Raw genomic sequence first — 18,950 nt, forward strand, 5'->3', positions numbered from 1 at the left:
TTTGAGCGAGAAGAGGAGTCGAATTAAAGATTTCCTAATACGGGAACCTCACCAGAGCATGGAAGAGGAGAAAAAAGAATCCTACTCTACGATATAACTAAGACTCAAAACATTTTACTAGACTCAACTCGGCCAAGTACGATCACACAAAGGCTCCTATGGTCGTAAGGCTCTGATTACCAACTTGTAACGACCAAGATGCGGTCCTTTCCGATCTGGGGATCGAGGTCCCGAATTGGAAAGGAACGCATCTAAGCGTCTCGCAAACAGGTAACACATCACATACATAATAATAAAGATAGACAATCAAGGGTTCAATTTCCTTCTCATAAATATATCAGAGTACATCATGCATACAATCAAAGTAGTTCCGCTACGAACTACAAAACAAGGGAAAAGGCTATGCTACCCTGCCTACTGGCCCACGATCATGACCACGCCTCAATCTTCTGGATAGTTCACGTACAAGCGTTCGGTCTCCTCGTCGTACTGCCACGCCAGCTGCGTGCCGTCGGGATCACCTGTCTCTGGGGTACCTGAACCTATTGGTGTTGTGAAGGAATCTGTGAGCCACGGGGACTCAGCAATCTATGACCTCGGTGCCAGAACTAGTCAAGTTATTAGGTTGGATAGGGTAGAGTGTTTAAGTTTGCAACATCCGAAGCTTGACATGGTGGCTAACTTACGTAGATCATTTATGAAGGTGGACTATACTAGCGGTCGGGAATACTTGATCACTAAGTGATCCTAAACACCTGCCTACGTCAATCATAACCCCACCGTGTTCTCGATCGAAGAGAGATCTTCGAGGGGACAGTCACGGTTACACACACGGATGGCAATTTTATTAACTTTTGTTTGAGTTATCTAATACCGGATGTTAACAAAATATTCCAAGTTGCCACATAACCGCGGGCACGGCTTTCCGAAAGATTAAACCCTGCAGGGGTGCTCCAACTAGTCCATCACAAATGTACACAGGCCGCAAAGTAATCCTCTATCACGAATCTCGTGATCTCGTCAGATTCCTTAGAGGAAAACCTCAACTCTGGGAGAACCAAAGCTTCATCGGGATTCCTATACGCAAGATATATCGCTAAGGTAAGGCAAGACTAGCAGGACCTCCCGACGTGTCGACGACCCTGATAAGAGCCGCGTATCTCAGTCTCAGGACACGCCGGATAAGAGAAGCGTACAGTGGCCACAGAAATCTCCTGAGTTGCCCTGGGATGGCCCCGCACGGTGCTCTAGTTTGGACCAACACTCATGAGGAGCACTGGCCCTCGTTGTTGATTAAATTTCTCGGGTAGGCCATTCCCTATGCAGATTATTATTAAGTGATTAGCAAATTAACACCAACGTTGGGTCCTGCCAGACAAGCCTTAACACTAGCGATTTATCGAGGGGGTCCCCATAACAACCCCGAATGTGTTAGGAGCGATCAATATGGAATCAAACATCGGTAGCCGGTAACTATGGCGGCAATAACGAAACAAAGCACCCGGCAAAAGGCTAGGCCTTCTGTTATTTACCAAGTATATTGGTGCATTAATTAAATAACAGAATTTAAGTTAATGATATCATGCTCATGTTATCACATGAGTCAAACCACCTGCATCTAGCAACGCTAACATTAGTAGCTGAGCAAAGCCTACTTAGCCATTCAAGTTTGCTAGGAAGGGATCAGTGTTTGGGTTCATGGAATATCAAGAGGCAAATATTTCAGTGGCAGGCAGCGAGCATATGACAAGGAAACGTAATCTAGCATAACAAGTCTAGAGATGGAATCAAGGTCATATCATATTGCGTGTGATGTCCTGAGCTTGGAATGGTTCTTGATCGTCCTGCACGTACTCTCCTGAATCCACGTATACGTTCTCCGATCCCGGTGCTACCCAACATAAGAATTACAACCAATTAACAACAGCACCTCAAGATGCAACAAGCACATGATGCATGAGATGAATATGAGCATGCATCACTATTTCTACCACTAACACAAGCATAAGGTGTGAATGCATGTTCCTGGATAGAACTGCATCCTAAGGTATGATGACATGCATGATAATGACATGATCAGATGTGTCTCGAGAAAACGATGCAAAAGCATATAAAGAACATTATAATCGGAGCTACAGATCAACGGGAATCAACGAAACAAGATATGAAGCCCTACGTGTCAAAATCATCACCACACATTCAAATGGCACAAATCTGGTATTCCCAGGTTGCCAAGGCATAAAAAAACCATCATGGATGGGTTGTAGAAAAGAAGAACACCACAACATCAACTAAGCACCCATAAACATTAAAATGACAAAACTACACAATCTGACATAAACTGCATCATAGCACTTTGTGAGCTACATGCAAAGCACCTACAGCCACCCAACTATGAAAAATAATATATGTGGCTGTAGCTAGCCAAGAATACTACAAGCACAAGCAAGAAACACACAAAAAGGAATTAAACACAGAAAGTTATAAGGCTGCAAACTTGCCCAAAAACATTAGTTCTCAGGGACTTCGTGAAAATTCCAGATTCTTACTTTCTGTCTATTCTCTGAAGCATTTTGACAGCAGCCAAAACAATACCTACAGGACTCCAAATGAAATGAAGTTTTACAGGGAGCTAGTCAAACATATCAGGTCCAACTTTCTAGTTGAAAGCTAAGGCTAGATCACTACACATTGACCTGCACAACCTCATCAACAGGAGAAGAAAATATAAACAGATTCTCAGACTTGGTGAAAATCTCAGATTTTCACTAATCTGGAATTTCAGCCACATGCCTACTTTGAGTGGGCATAACCTGCCCAAATGGAATCCTAATCATGAGATGAAACCAACATGAGGTAGAGGGGGTCACCTTCTACTACCACAACCTTGAAAGAAATACATGAGCACATCACTACCCATGGAACCAAGCTCTAAACATAGAAAAAATGAAAATATGTCATCTCCAGAAAATGTTCCACTGGCAAAACTAAGTCCACCAATGGATTCTTCGGGAGATTCTACCCCAAAAACATATTAAATATGCATACACTTGTTTGGAGCAAGTGGCCACAAACTAGGAAGGAAAAGCTACATAGATTCCTACAAATTGAGTTGTGCAACATTTCATGTGCACACACTAGATCAACTACCACATAGCTATGTTCATGTGCACAAGGACAATATGGACATGAGGGTTTGAACCCCATGTTTGTGTCATGCACATCAACATCACAGCCACTTCTCTCACTAGATCACCCACACACAGACACATCATGCCCTCTCTCATATTAACATGAGGAGGTGCACAAGTTGCAAGTGGGGCTGTTTTCTCCACACACATACATCACCACACAACCACACCACAAGCACTTGATCCCAAGAGCAACTTAAAGGGAACAACCACTATGCTAATGACCATGGAAACAACACATACAACTAAACACACCCACCATACATGGCATCTAGCTCACTACACACATATGCAAGCAACCTACACATAAATTTCTACCAAGTTAAATCTACCCATGCACTCCACTCTTGCTAGCATCAAACACTAGGAACAACATGCTGATGTGACTGAATAAAAATACCCACATGAGACCAAGCATTTGCAGCAACTATGCAAGCAAAACAGATATGCATTGCAACAAAAAAAGGACAAGGGAGGGATTCGAACCCACACCCCGTGTGTCACCACACAGGACCAACACCACTCTGCTACCAGCCTATTGCTCGACAGAGAAAGATGCTCAAACAGGGAAACTTGTCCCTGGTGGCTTACTGTGTCGAAGCAATGCAAAAATAAAAAAAGGGATGCCGAGGGGGATTCGAACCCACGCCTCCCAACAGGCACACAGCGATCGATTCCACTACGCTACGGTCAAGGATATTGACAGAGAAGGGGCATAACCCCTTTTGAGCATCCCCCTTCGAGACACACAGGAGGGACATAGCGGCCGGAATAGGGGAACTATCCTGCCGGCGACACAGATCAAATCGAGCAACGGCTCGTTGATGGGAGGACGCCTACGCTCCCACGGACCCATTTCCTATGCTAACTCCGCCAGAGACGAACCACAGCGGCCTAGCTACGGTGCGTGGCGGCTCCGGCGACAGGGAGCAGCTCGGCGACGTGCTAGGGCTCCTACTCGAAGAACTACGACAGGGAAGGCGTAAGAGAGGGATCTGCTCACCCAACGGAAGAAGAACTCGGCCGTGGACGGAGAGGAAGCAGGGGAAGAAGCGGAGGCCGCCGATCTGGTCTGCTCGTCGGGGAAGGGACTCGCCATCGTGGAGAAGAGGAAGCAGGGGCTATCTCGTCGACCTAGCCGCGGGGATGGGTCCTTGGATGTTCCCGCGTGCTTATCGAGTCGTCGGAGGGGAAAAAGAGGCTCGGACGCGATGGGGAGGAGCACCTCAACCCACAGCCATGGCGGAGGAGCCCTTCCCTTACCTGGTGCGCTTCGACAGAGAGAGATGGAGAGGGAATAGAGGTGGCGGCGCTAGAGGGGAAACCCTATCTGCACGGACGCCAAGGGGGTTCCTTTTATAGAGGGGAGGGGCGAGGGTTGCTCCTCGACGTCCGTGATGCCGTTGCTCTGAACCTGCTAGAGAGGAACACTGGCGAAGGAAGGAGGCGAACAGGACGCCGTCTACAGGACACGACTCTGGGCTGCGAGAGACAAGAGAGAAGCGGGCCGACTAGGTCGGAGGAGGCCCAACTAGTGCGACAGATAAAGAAAAGGCTCCCTGGACTGTTTTCCTTATAAAAGAAACCCAGAAAAAGAAAAAAAATAGACACAGGGCTATCTGTGGTGGGAAAAATCAAACTAAAAATGTCCCTGGTCATGAAAATAAATAACCTATTTAAATAAAATACAAATGGTATTTTTGTAGCAACTAAATAATTACAAAATAACAATTGTATTATCTGTTTTGTGATTTCTTGCACCTTTAGGACACTCTACAAATCACCAAATCTTGCACCCCAACATCTCCACAATATTCCCTAAACAAAAGATATTCTTTAAAACAGGGATATAAAGGTGGAAGTTTTAACTTGAGATGGAAAGAGAGCAAATGGAAATGAACCAATATCAAGCCACCATATGCTATGCATATAACCCTACCAACACACCAACACACATGATCACATGAGATCACAAGGTATCAACACACATCTCTTGAAAACACAAGGGCAAGACATGGCATGAATCATAAGGTATGCATGCATGCAATGAAGACTTAAGAGCACATGAAATTATACATGCAAAAGGACCTCTCACATAACAATGTCAAGTTGGTCCCACATGGAAGGTTACAAAAAGGGAAAGATTTACACTTGGGGCACTACATTAACTCAGACCGTGGAAGTATTTTTACTTCTCGTTTCTGGAAAGCTTCCAAAATGCCATGGGGACTCATATTTCCTTTAGCACTGCTTTCCATCCTCAATCAAGTGGTCAAGTATAACGAGTCAATCAAATCTTGGAAGACATGCTTAGGGCTTGTGTTATATCTTTAGGCATGAATTGGGAGAAATGCCTTCCGTTCGCAGAATTTGCTTATAAAAATAGTTATCAATCAAGCTTGGGCAAAGCTCCTTTTGAAGTTCTCTATGGATGAAGGTTTCGAACACCTCTTAACTGGTGAGAAACTGGAGTGAGGCAACTCTTTGGTCCTGATATGATTCAAGAGGCAGAAGATCAAGTTCGCATTGTTCGTGAAAAGTTGAAAATAGCCCAATCTCGTCAAAACGGGCAATACGATCGCCATCATAAGGCTGTGACCTTTGAAGTTGACAAGAAGGCTTACCTTCGGATTACACCTCTGAAGGCTACCCATCGATTCGGTATCAAAGGAAAATTGGCTCCTCGTTACATTCGCCCCTTTCGCATTATTGCCAAACGAGGAGAGGTTGCCTACCAACTGGAACTTCCTCCACATCTTTTCGAGGTCCATGATGTTTTCCACGTCTCGCAACTCAGTCGTTGCTTCTCGGATCCTATCCATGAAGTGGACCATGAAACGATTGATCTACAGGATAACCTTTGATATCCAGAATACCCTGTTCGTATTCCTGATCAAGATGAGTGTACCACTCTACATCGAAACCTTAAGTTTCTCAAGGTTGAGTGGTCAAATAATTCTAAAAAAGAAGCAACCTGGAAAAGGGAGGACCGTCTCCGACTAGAGTACTATTGGGGAACGTCGCATGGGAAACAAAAATTTTCCTACGCGCACGAAGACCTATCATGGTGATGTCCATTTACGAGAGGGGATGAGTGATCTACGTACCCTTGTAGATCGTACAACAGAAGCGTTAGAGAACGCGGTTGATGTAGTGGAACGTCCTCACGTCCCTCGATCCGCCCCGCGAACAATCCCGCGATCAGTCCCACGATCTAGTACCGAACGGACGGCACCTCCGCGTTCAGCACACGTACAGCTCGACGATGATCTCGGCCTTCTTGATCCAGCAAGAGAGACGGAGAGGTAGAAGAGTTCTCCGGCAGCGTGACGGCGCTCCGGAGGTTGGTGATGATCTCGTCTCAGCAGGGCTCCGCCCGAGCTCCGCAGAAACGCGATCTAGAGGAAAAACTATGGAGGTATGTGGTCGGGCAGCCGTGAGAAAGTCGTCTCAAATCTGCCCTAAAAGCCCCATATATATAGGAGGAGGGAGGGGGACCTTGCCTTGGGGTCCAAGGGACCCTCAAGGGGTCGGCCGAGCCAAGGGGGGGAGGACTCCCCCCCCCCAAACCGAGTTGGACTTGGTTTGGTGGGAGGAGTCCCCCTCCCTTCCCACTTCCTCCCTCTTTTTTTTTCTTTTCCTTTGATTTCCTTCTCTTGGCGCATAGGCCCCCTTGGGGCTGTCCCACCAGCCCACTAAGGGCTGGTGTGTCTCCCCAAACCCTATGGGCTTCCCCGGGGTGTGTTGCCCCCCCCCGGTGAACTCCCGGAACCCATTCGTCATTCCCGGTACATTCCCGGTAACTCCGAAAACCTTCCGGTAATCAAATGAGGTCATCCTATATATCAATCTTCGTTTCCGGACCATTCCGGAAACCCTCGTGACGTCTGTGATCTCATCCGGGACTCCGAACAACATTTGGTAACCAACCATATAACTCAAATATGCATAAAACAACGTCGAACCTTAAGTGTGCAGACCTTGCGGGTTCGAGAACTATATAGACATGACCAGAGAGACTCCTCGGTCAATATCCAATAGCGGGACCTGGATGCCCATATTGGATCCTACATATTCTACGAAGATCTTATCGTTTGAACCTCAGTGCCAAGGATTCGTATAATCCCGTATGTCATTCCCTTTGTCCTTCGGTATGTTACTTGCCCGAGATTCGATCGTCAGTATCCGCATACCTATTTCAATCTCGTTTACCGGCAAGTCTCTTTACTCGTTCCGTAATACAAGATCCCGCAACTTACACTAAGTTACATTGCTTGCAAGGCTTGTGTGTGATGTTGTATTACCGAGTGGGCCCCGAGATACCTCTCCGTCACACGGAGTGACAAATCCCAGTCTTGATCCATACTAAATCAACTAACACCTTCGGAGATACCTGTAGAGCATCTTTATAGTCACCCAGTTACGTTGCGACGTTTGATACACACAAAGCATTCCTCCGGTGTCAGTGAGTTATATGATCTCATGGTCATAGGAATAAATACTTGACACGCAGAAAACAGTAGCAACAAAATGACACGATCAACATGCTACGTCTATTAGTTTGGGTCTAGTCCATCACGTGATTCTCCCAATGACGTGATCCAATTATCAAGCAACAACACCTTGTTCATAATCAGAAGACACTGACTATCATCGATCAACTGGCTAGCCAACTAGAGGCATGCTAGGGACGGTGTTTTGTCTATGTATCCACACATGTAAATGAGTCTTCATTCAATACAATTATAGCATGGATAATAAACTATTATCTTGATACAGGAATTATAATAATAACTATACATTTATTATTGCCTCTAGGGCATAATTCCAACAGTCTCCCACTTGCACTAGAGTCAATAATCTAGCCCTCACATCACCATGTGAATTACATTGTAATAAATCTAACACCCATACAGTTCTGGTGTCGATCATGTTTTGGCCGTGGAAGAGGTTTAGTCAGCGGGTCTGCTACATTCAGATCCGTGTGCACTTTGCATATATTTACGTCCTCCTCCTCGACGTAGTCGCGGATGAGGTTGAAGCGTCGTTTGATGTGTCTGGTCTTCTTGTGAAACCTTGGTTCCTTTGCTAAGGCAATGGCACCAGTGTTGTCACAGAACAAGGTTATTGGATCCAGTGCACTTGGCACCACTCCAAGATCCGTCATGAACTGCTTCATCCAGACACCCTCCTTAGCCGCCTCCGAGGCAGCCATGTACTCCGCTTCACATGTAGAATCTGCTACGACGCTTTGCTTGGAACTGCACCAGCTTACTGCACCCCCATTAAGAATAAATACATATCCGGTTTGCGACTTAGAGTCGTCCGGATCTGTGTCAAAGCTTGCATCGACGTAACCTTTTACGGCGAGCTCTTCGTCACCTCCATACTGGAGAAACATCTCCTTAGTCCTTTTCAGGTACTTCAGGATATTCTTGACCGCCGTCCAGTGATCCACTCCTGGATTACTCTGGAACCTACCTGCCATACTTATGGCCAGGCTAACATCCGGTCTAGTGCACAACATTGCATAGATGATAGAGCCTATGGCTGAAGCATAGGGGACGGAGCGCATATGCTCTCTATCTTCATCAGTTGCTGGGCACTGAGTCTTACTCAATCTCGTACCTTGTAACACTGGCAAGAACCCTTTCTTGGACTGTTCCATTTTGAACCTCTTCAAAACTTTATCAAGGTATGTGCTTTGTGAAAGTCCTATCAGGCGCTTTGATCTATCCCTATAGATCTTAATGCCTAGAATGTAAGCAGCTTCTCCTAGGTCCTTCATAGAGAAACTTTTATTCAAGTAACCTTTTATGCTTTCCAAAAGCTCTACGTTGTTTCCAATCAGAAATATGTCATCCACATATAATATTAGAAACGCCACAGAGCTCCCACTCACTTTCTTGTAAATACAAGATTCTCCAACCACTTGTATAAACCCAAATGCTTTGATCACCTCATCAAAGCGTTTGTTCCAACTCCAAGATGCTTGCACCAGTCCATAAATGGATCGCTGGAGCTTGCACACCTTGTCAGCATCTTTAGGATCGACAAAACCTTCGGGTTGCATCATATACAACTCTTCCCTAAGGAAACCGTTAAGGAACGCCGTTTTGACATCCATCTGCCAGATTTCATAATCGAAAAATGCAGCTATTGCTAACATGATTCTGACGGACTTAAGCATCGCTACGGGTGAGAAGGTCTCATCGTAGTCAACTCCTGGAACTTGTGAAAAACCCTTTGCCACAAGTCGAGCTTTATAAACGGTCACATTACCGTCAGCGTCCGTCTTCTTCTTAAAGATCCATTTGTTCTGAATAGCCTTGCGGCCCTCAGGTAGTATCTCCAAAGTCCACACTTTGTTCTCATACATGGATCCTATCTCGGATTTCATGGCTTCTAGCCATTTGTTGGAATCTGGGCCCACCATTGCTTCTTCATAATTTGCAGGTTCATTGTTGTCTAACAACATGATTGATAAGACGGGATTACCGTACCACTCTGGAGCAGCGCGTGATCTCGTCGACCTGCGTGGTTCAACAGAAACTTGAACTGGAGTTTCATGATCATCATCATTAACTTCCTCCTCAACCGGCGTCGCAACGACAGAGGTTTCCCCTTGCCCTGTGCCACCATCCAGAGGGATGAGAGGTTCGACAACCTCGTCAAGTTCTATCTTCCTCCCACTCAATTCTCTCGAGAGAAACTCCTTCTCGAGAAAAGTTCCGTTCTTAGCAACAAACACTTTGCCCTCGGATTTGAGATAGAAGGTGTACCCAACTGTCTCTTTTGGGTAACCTATGAAGACGCACTTTTCCGCTTTGGGTTCCAGCTTTTTAGGCTGAAGCTTTTTGACATAAGCATCACATCCCCAAACTTTAAGAAACGACAACTTTGGCCTTTTGCCATACCACAGTTCGTATGGTGTCGTCTCAACGGATTTCGATGGTGCCCTATTTAAAGTGAATGCAGCTGTTTCTAATGCATAACCCCAAAATGATAACGGCAAATCAGTAAGAGACATCATAGATCGCACCATCTCTAACAAAGTACGATTACGACGTTCGGACACACCATTACGCTGTGGTGTTCGAGGCGGTGTTAACTGCGAAACAATTCCACATTGTCTTAAGTCAGTACCAAACTCGAAACTCAGATATTCACCCCCACGATCAGACCGTAGGAACTTGATCTTCTTGTTACGATGATTTTCCACTTCACTCTGAAATTGCTTGAACTTTTCAAATGTTTCAGACTTGTGCTTCATCAAGTAGACATAACCATATCTACTTAAATCGTCAGTGAAGGTGAGAAAATAACGATATCCGCCGCGTGCCTCCACGCTCATTGGATCACACACATCTGTATGTATGATTTCCAACAAGTCACTTGCACGCTCCATTGTTCCGGAGAACGGAGTCTTAGTCATCTTGCCCATGAGGCATGGTTCGCACGTGTCAAGTGAATCAAAGTCAAGTGACTCCAAAAGTCCATCAGCATGGAGTTTCTTCATGCGCTTTACACCAATATGACCCAAGCGGCAGTGCCACAAAAATATGGCGCTATCATTGTTTACTCTAACTCTTTTGGTCTCAATGTTATGTATATGCATATCGCTATCAAGATTCAATATGAACAATCCTCTCACATTCGGTGCATGACCATAAAAGATGTTACTCATAGAAATAGAACAACCATTATTCTCAGACTTAAAAGAGTAACCGTCTCGCAATAAACAAGATCCAGATATAATGTTCATGCTCAACGCAGGAACTAAATAACAATGATTTAAGTTCATCACTAATCCCGATGGTAGTTGAAGTGACATTGTGCCGACGGCGATTGCATCAACCTTGGAACCGTTTCCTACGCGCATCGTCACTTCGTCTTTCGCCAGCCTTCGTCTATTCCGCAGTTCCTGCTTCGAGTTGCAAATGTGAGCAACAGAACCGGTATCAAATACCCAGGCACTACTACGAGAGCCGGTTAAGTACACATCAATAACATGTATATCAAATATACCTGATTTTTCTTTGCCCGCCTTCTTATCTGCCAGATACTTGGGGCAATTGTGCTTCCAGTGACCCATACCCTTGCAATAGAAGCACTCTGTTTCAGGCTTAGGTCCAGCTTTGGGTTTCTTCGGCGGATTGGCAACAGGCTTGCTGCTCTTCTTCGAATTGCCCTTCCTGCCTTTGCCGTTTCTCTTGAAACTAGTGGTCTTGCTCACCATCAACACTTGATGCTCTTTACGGAGTTCAGACTCTGCGACTTTCAGCATCGCAAACAACTCGCCGGGAGAGTTGTTCATCCCTTGCATGTTGTAGTTCAACACAAAGCCTTTATAGCTTGGCGGCAGTGATTGAAGGATTCTGTCAGTGATAGCTTCTTGCGGGAGTTCAATCCCCAGTTCAGCTAGACGGTTTGAGTACCCAGACATTTTGAGCACATGTTCACTGACAGACGAGTTTTCCTCCATCTTGCAAGCATAGAATTTATCGGAGGTCTCATACCTCTCGATCCGGGCGTTCTTATGAAAGATAAACTTCAACTCCTGGAACATCTCAAATGCTCCATGACGCTCAAAGCGACGTTGAAGTCCCGGTTCTAAGCCATACAAGACTGCACATTGAACTATTGAGTAGTCCTCCTTACGTGCTAACCAAGCGTTCTTAACATCCTGATCAGCCGTAGCGGGTGGTTCATCTCCTAGCGCAGCATTAAGGACATAATCCTTCTTTCCAGCTTGTAAGATTAGCTTAAGATTACGAGCCCAGTCTACAAAGTTGCTTCCATCATCTTTCAACTTAGCTTTCTCTAGGAACGTATTAAAATTCAGGATGACACTTGCGTGAGCCATGATCTACAACACAAATATATTCAAAGTGGACTTAGACTATGTTCAAGATAATTAGAGTTCAACTTAATCAAATTATATGCTAAACTCCCACTTAAAAAGTACATCTCTCTAGTCATTTGAGTGGTTCATGATCCACTTACACTATCCCAAGTCCGATCATCACGTGAGTTGAGTATAGTTTCAGTGGTAAGCATCCCTATGCTAATCATATCAACTATATGATTCATGATCGACCTTTCGGTCTCATGTGTTCCGAGGCCATGTCTGCACATGCTAGGCTCGTCAAGCTTAACCCGAGTGTTCCGCGTGCGCAACTGTTTTGCACCCGTTGTATGTGAACGTTGAGTCTATCACACCCGATCATCACGTGGTATCTCGAAACGACGAACTGTAGCAACGGTGCACAGTCGGGGAGAACACAATTTCGTCTTGAAATTTTAGTGAGAGATCACCTCATAATTCTACCGTCGTTCTAAGCAAAATAAGGTGCAAAAAAGGATTAACATCACATGCAATTCATAAGTGACATGATATGGCCATCATCACGTGCTTCTTGATCTCCATCACCAAAGCACCGGCACGATCTTCTTGTCACCGGCGCCACACCATGATCATCCATCAACGTGTTGCCATCGGGGTTGTCGTGCTACTTATGCTATTACTACTAAAGCTACATCCTAGCAAAATAGTAAACGCATCTGCAAGCACAAACGTTAGTATAAAGACAACCCTATGGCTCCTGCCAGTTGTCGTACCATTGACATGCAAGTCGATATTTCTATTACAACATGATCATCTCATACATCCAATATATCACATCACATCGTTGGCCATATCACATCACAATCATACCCTGCAAAAACAAGTTAGATGTCCTCTAATTTTGTTGGTGCATGTTTTACGTGGTGACCAAGGGTATCTAGTAGGATCGCATCTTACTTACGCAAACACCACAATGGAGATATATGAGTTGCTATTTAACCTCATCCAAGGACCTCCTCGGTCAAATAAGATTCAACTAAAGTTGGAGAAACCGTCACCTGCCAGTCATCTTTGAGCAAAGGGGGTTACTCGTAATGATGAAACCAGTCTCTCGTAAGCGTACGAGTAATGTCGGTCCAAGCCGCTTCAATCCAACAATACCGCGGAATCAAGAAAAGACTAAGGAGGGCAGCAAAACGCACATCACCGCCCACAAAACCTTTTGTGTTCTACTCGAGAAGACATCTACGCATGAACCTAGCTCATGATGCCACTGTTGGGGAACGCCGCATGGGAAACAAAAAATTTCCTACGCGCACGAAGACCTATCATGGTGATGTCCATCTACGAGAGGGGATGAGTGATCTACGTACCCTTGTAGATCGTACAGCAGAAGCGTTAGAGAACGCGGTTGATGTAGTGGAACGTCCTCACGTCCCTTGATCCGCCCCGCGAACAATCCCGCGATCAGTCCCACGATCTAGTACCGAACGGACGGCACCTCCGCGTTCAGCACACGTACAGCTCGACGATGATCTCGGCCTTCTTGATCCAGCAAGAGAGACGGAGAGGTAGAAGAGTTCTCTAGCAGCGTGACGGCGCTCCGGAGGTTGGTGATGATCTCGTCTCAGCAGGGCTCCGCCCGAGCTCCGCAGAAACGTGATCTAGAGGAAAAACTATGGAGGTATGTGGTCGGGCAGCCGTGAGAAAGTCGTCTCAAATCTGCCCTAAAAGCCCCATATATATAGGAGGAGGGAGAGGGACCTTGCCTTGGGGTCCAAGGGACCCTCAAGGGGTCGGCCGAGCCAAGGGGGGGAGGACTCCCCCCCCAAACCGAGTTGGACTTGGTTTGGTGGGAGGAGTCCCCCTCCCTTCCCACTTCCTCCCTCTTTTTTTTCTTTTCCTTTGATTTCCTTCTCTTGGCGCATAGGCCCCCTTGGGGCTGTCCCACCAGCCCACTAAGGGCTGGTGTGTCTCCCCAAAGCCTATGGGCTTCCCCGGGGTGGGTTGCCCCCCCGGTGAACTCCCGGAACCCATTCGTCATTCCCGGTACATTCCCGGTAACTCCGAAAACCTTCCGGTAATCAAATGAGGTCATCCTATATATCAATCTTCGTTTCCGGACCATTCCGGAAACCCTCGTGACGTCTGTGATCTCATCCGGGACTCCAAACAACATTCGGTAACCAACCATATAACTCAAATATGCATAAAACAACGTCGAACCTTCAGTGTGCAGACCCTGCGGGTTCGAGAACTATGTAGACATGACCCGAGAGACTCCTCGGTCAATATCCAATAGCGGGACCTGGATGCCAATATTGGATCCTACATATTCTATGAAGATCTTATCGTTTGAACCTCAGTGCCAAGGATTCGTATAATCCCGTATGCCATTCCCTTTGTCCTTCGGTATGTTACTTGCCCGAGATTCGATCGTCAGTATCCGCATACCTATTTCAATCTCGTTTACCGGCAAGTCTCTTTACTCGTTCCGTAATACAAGATCCCGCAACTTACACTAAGTTACATTGCTTGCAAGGCTTGTGTGTGATGTTGTATTACCGAGTGGGCCCCGAGATACCTCTCCGTCACACGGAGTGACAAATCCCAGTCTTGATCCATACTAAATCAACTAACACCTTCGGAGATACCTGTAGAGCATCTTTATAGTCACCCAGATACGTTGCGACGTTTGATACACACAAAGCATTCCTCCGGTGTCAGTGAGTTATATGATCTCATGGTCATAGGAATAAATACTTGACACGCAGAAAACAGTAGCAACAAAATGACACGATCAACATGCTACGTCTATTAGTTTGGGTCTAGTCCATCACGTGATTCTCCCAATGACGTGATCCAGTTATCAAGCAACCACACCTTGTTCATAATCAGAAGACACAGACTATCATCGATCAACTGGCTAGCCAACTAGAGGCATGCTAGGGACGGTGTTTTGTCTATGTATCCACACATGTAAATGAGTCTTCATTCAATACAATTATAGCATGGATAATAAACTATTATCTTGATACAGGAATTATAATAATAACTATACATTTATTATTGCCTCTAGGGCATAATTCCAACAAGTACCCCACGCTCTTCCCGACGACTCCTAAATCTTGAGATGAGATTCTTTTGAGTGGGGGTGAGTTGTCACATCCCTCGTTTTCATTTGCTTTGTGCTAGCTAGAGGTTGCATCATGTTTAATTTTTGGTAAATTGAAATGGGGAATAAGAAAACCCTAGCACTTCACCTAATTAGAACAATTCAATATGGTGTGATTTTCAATGAACCCAAAATGGCCTTAAAAATGATCATCTTTTCTGATAAATGTTGGCAACAACATTTCAAGGATGCATTTTATTTCACAACCACTTTTGCATTTAAATTAATCCAACAAAGGCCGTGAAATTATCAAATAATGCAGTATAATTATGTTAGCTGCTCCCAAATTTCTGAAAGTTCTCTGAGAGTTTGGAAATATTCCAACTATAAATTATATAATGTTTCACGCATTTTTTGGTTTAAGTTTTGTGCCCAAACAAAATTAGAACAAATGTTGAAACTATAAAACCGAACAAAATATATAAAAAGGGACAGTGCAAATCTTACCTGACGTTGAGTGGCCTAGCCCATTTGGCCTCCTCTGTCCTCTTCTACCTTGGCGAGTAGGCAGAGGAGGAGTTCGTCGCCGTTCGCCGTGGCTTCGCCACGCACCTGCGTGCCTGCCTAGCCTGTGATATCCCACAAGTATAGGGCCTAAAATCAGAAAAGTCAAAACTATTGAAAGTAACATAATAAACACTACTTTGCGCTCAAGAAATTTCAGATCAAGATCACGTTTTGGTGATTTGTAAAATTTTCTATGGTGGAGCATGGAAATCTGTTTCTAGGGAGCAAAGTGGCAAACTTGCATCATAAAAAAACTAGAAGTTATCTATACATTTTATTTTTATGGTATAGAGGAATATTTACAATATATACACAATATATGCAAGTTATTAACTGAAAAGCTTCCATGGAAAGAATTGTTTTGGTTTCATAGGCATGAACACGAGTGTTCAAGGTCGACCCCCACTTAACCATTACTCATATTTCCAATAACATTCCTTTTTGAAAATGTTTTTACATAACAAGAACAACTATTTTTTTTGTAATTCGCATTCCCTATCTGTATAAAGATAGACAACAACTCAAGACTGACAGTAAAACTATTTAGAGACAAAGCAAACAAGTGCACACAAGAACATTCACCCCACGCTATTGCTCCCCGGCAATGGCGCCAGAAAAGGTCTGGATATCCCACAAGTACAGGAGATCGTGTGTAGCCTTTTCGATAAGTAAGAGTGTCGAACCCAATGAGGAGCTAAAGGTGGGATAAATATTCTCTCAAGTTCTATCGACCATTGACACAACTCTACACACACTAAACGTTTTGCAATATGTAGGAGATAAAACCAGAGTGACAATACGGGTATGAGAGAAAGCTTTGCACGATAAAATATACAAGAAAGTAAATGTGCTGCAGCGATAAAATATACTAAGTAACCATAAACTAACAGTACCATGAGTGCGGAAAAGTGGTGGTAATTGTGGTGGAATTGTCCATGATCAAATAGTCAAATTCAAGGTTGATATTCCTCTTTTATGTGGGAGAGACAAAGCTAACAAGCTCTCACTATCCATAGCAAACATCCGTAAACTCTAGCAAACATCCGTAAATACTAGAGATAACATTAAGGTAAAAAATACCCAACCATAGAATTAAGATCAAAAGGTCCTCTTTATCCCATCTGCTTTGATCACTAGATTGGGGCTCATGTTTCTGTCACTCAAGCAACCCACCATCTAGCTTTCTCCACATACTACAAACCCTATGATGTGATCCATGCATGCATAAACATATGATGGGCACCATAGGACTGTAACAAATTCAGTATATAGCTCAAACCATCCATGGAGATTCAACAATCAATCATATGACAAAAGGGAACTACACAAACATGACATAGATGCAATAGATCATCTGCAAATAATTTATAACATCAAACACCATGTTTACATAGGGGATTACAGAGGTTTGTGGGGAGTGCACCGCCGTAGCTATGGAGGAGATGATGATGGAGGTTTTGGTGAAGGCAGCATCATGGCGGAGAGGATGGAGAAGGGGCAACACGTGAGGTGCAGGGCGGCGTCAGCGACGCAGGGGCTCCTCCTGCGCCAGCCGGCCATCATGGGGGAGCGCCGCCCCTTAGCCCCCTTCCTCCATGGCTTCTTGGTGCTGTAGATGAGCCCTCCCCCATGGAGGTGAGGCCATGTGGGAGGCAAAATTCGTGGCTTTTGGTGGCTGGCCAGAAATCAGGGTTTTCCTCTCCTTATATGAGCTGGGACGATCATCCTTGGCCCTCCGATGGATTCCCCTTTGATCCAAGGGCTCTTGGGCACCTGTAGAACCTTACTAGTGACCCCTCTAAGCCCTAATGAGGTCACATAGTCGTGGCTTGGCCAAATCCATCAAATATGGTAAGAGTTGGACTCAATCACGTCGTCGATTCCCGTAATCCCGTAATCAGATATTTGTCCTCCAGTAAAACGGGTCAATAGGTCGCATACGAACTCGGATTGGGCTAACTTTTATGTCTAGACTAGCAAAAATACCCGTGCGTTGCAACGGGAGAAAAAAATCGACCCTATTTTCAAAGAGGTGCCACATCTAGAGTTCATGTGAGCCATACACGACACTCTCTCTAGTGAAACCACCCTTTGTTATATCTTAAAAATGTAGAATCACAAATATAGGTCATTTGACATATATCAGTTTTACTTCAGGTTTTCTAGATACGACTTATGCATTCAGGACACCGGCAGGCATGTTGTCTTAATTTTCTTTTGCGATCTCACGAAGAAATCTTCAGATGTTTCGCCTTTTTTCTAATGTGAGTTGTCATTTGGGTAGCATAATCTTCACAATAACTGTAGAGATGACTCTTCCATGATCTTGTTTTCTCAGTAAGATATTTACATATAAAGCATGCAATCTGTTGATGTTTAACTACTTCTCACGAGTTGAATATGTCCTATGGTAATTTCTTACCAGATTTTAGATGAATTTTCATATCAATAGAGGCCACTCAGCTATCACTCAACGAACCAATGTACAAACTCTACCGAAATCAAGAAGTGGTGGCTACTTAGTGTAATCCGAAAATTAGTTACAATTTGCGGAGAACTACAGCTTCACCAGAAAGCGAAATAAAATATTTGCCATGAGGATATCCTTTTAGTTAAACAACGGAAAGCGAATTTATTGGTAAACAAAATAAAATATCAATTATTAAATTCATGTTAAAGCAGTACTGATCCACAAATTATCTAAACTAATAAAATTTGTTGGCAGTGACCCACAAATAATTTGATTACTTTGCTTGCAGGATTGATCCACAAATTCATTTGTCGACCAACTGCCAGAGTGACAAGCTCAAGTGCCAACACCCATGTAAGCCTGTAGCTTTGCATCAAGGAGCCTCTCATGCCAACTACAGCTACAAATTTTACAGAGTTGGAAGTGCATCGTGGAGGCTTACTCACATCACTGGAAAAAGACAAAGGATGCAAGATCTTGATGATGGATGGCTGGTGATACGTCTCTAACGTATCTATAATTTTTGATGGTTTCATGCTATTATCTTGTCAAACTTTGGATGTTTTGCATGCCTTTTATATATTTTTTGGGACTAACTTATTAACTCAGTGACAAGTGCCAGTTCCTGTTTTTTCCATGTTTTTGACCCCTTTCAGAGGAGATTTTGAAACGGAGTCCAAATGGAATAAAATTCCCGAAAAGAATTTTTCCGTAACGGAAGAAGATCAGGAGACTTGAGAGCCAAGGCAGGGGGCCCCA

Source organism: Hordeum vulgare, chromosome 4H (assembly GCF_904849725.1).
Source record: "Hordeum vulgare subsp. vulgare chromosome 4H, MorexV3_pseudomolecules_assembly, whole genome shotgun sequence".
In the NCBI taxonomy this organism is placed as follows: domain Eukaryota; kingdom Viridiplantae; phylum Streptophyta; class Magnoliopsida; order Poales; family Poaceae; genus Hordeum; species Hordeum vulgare.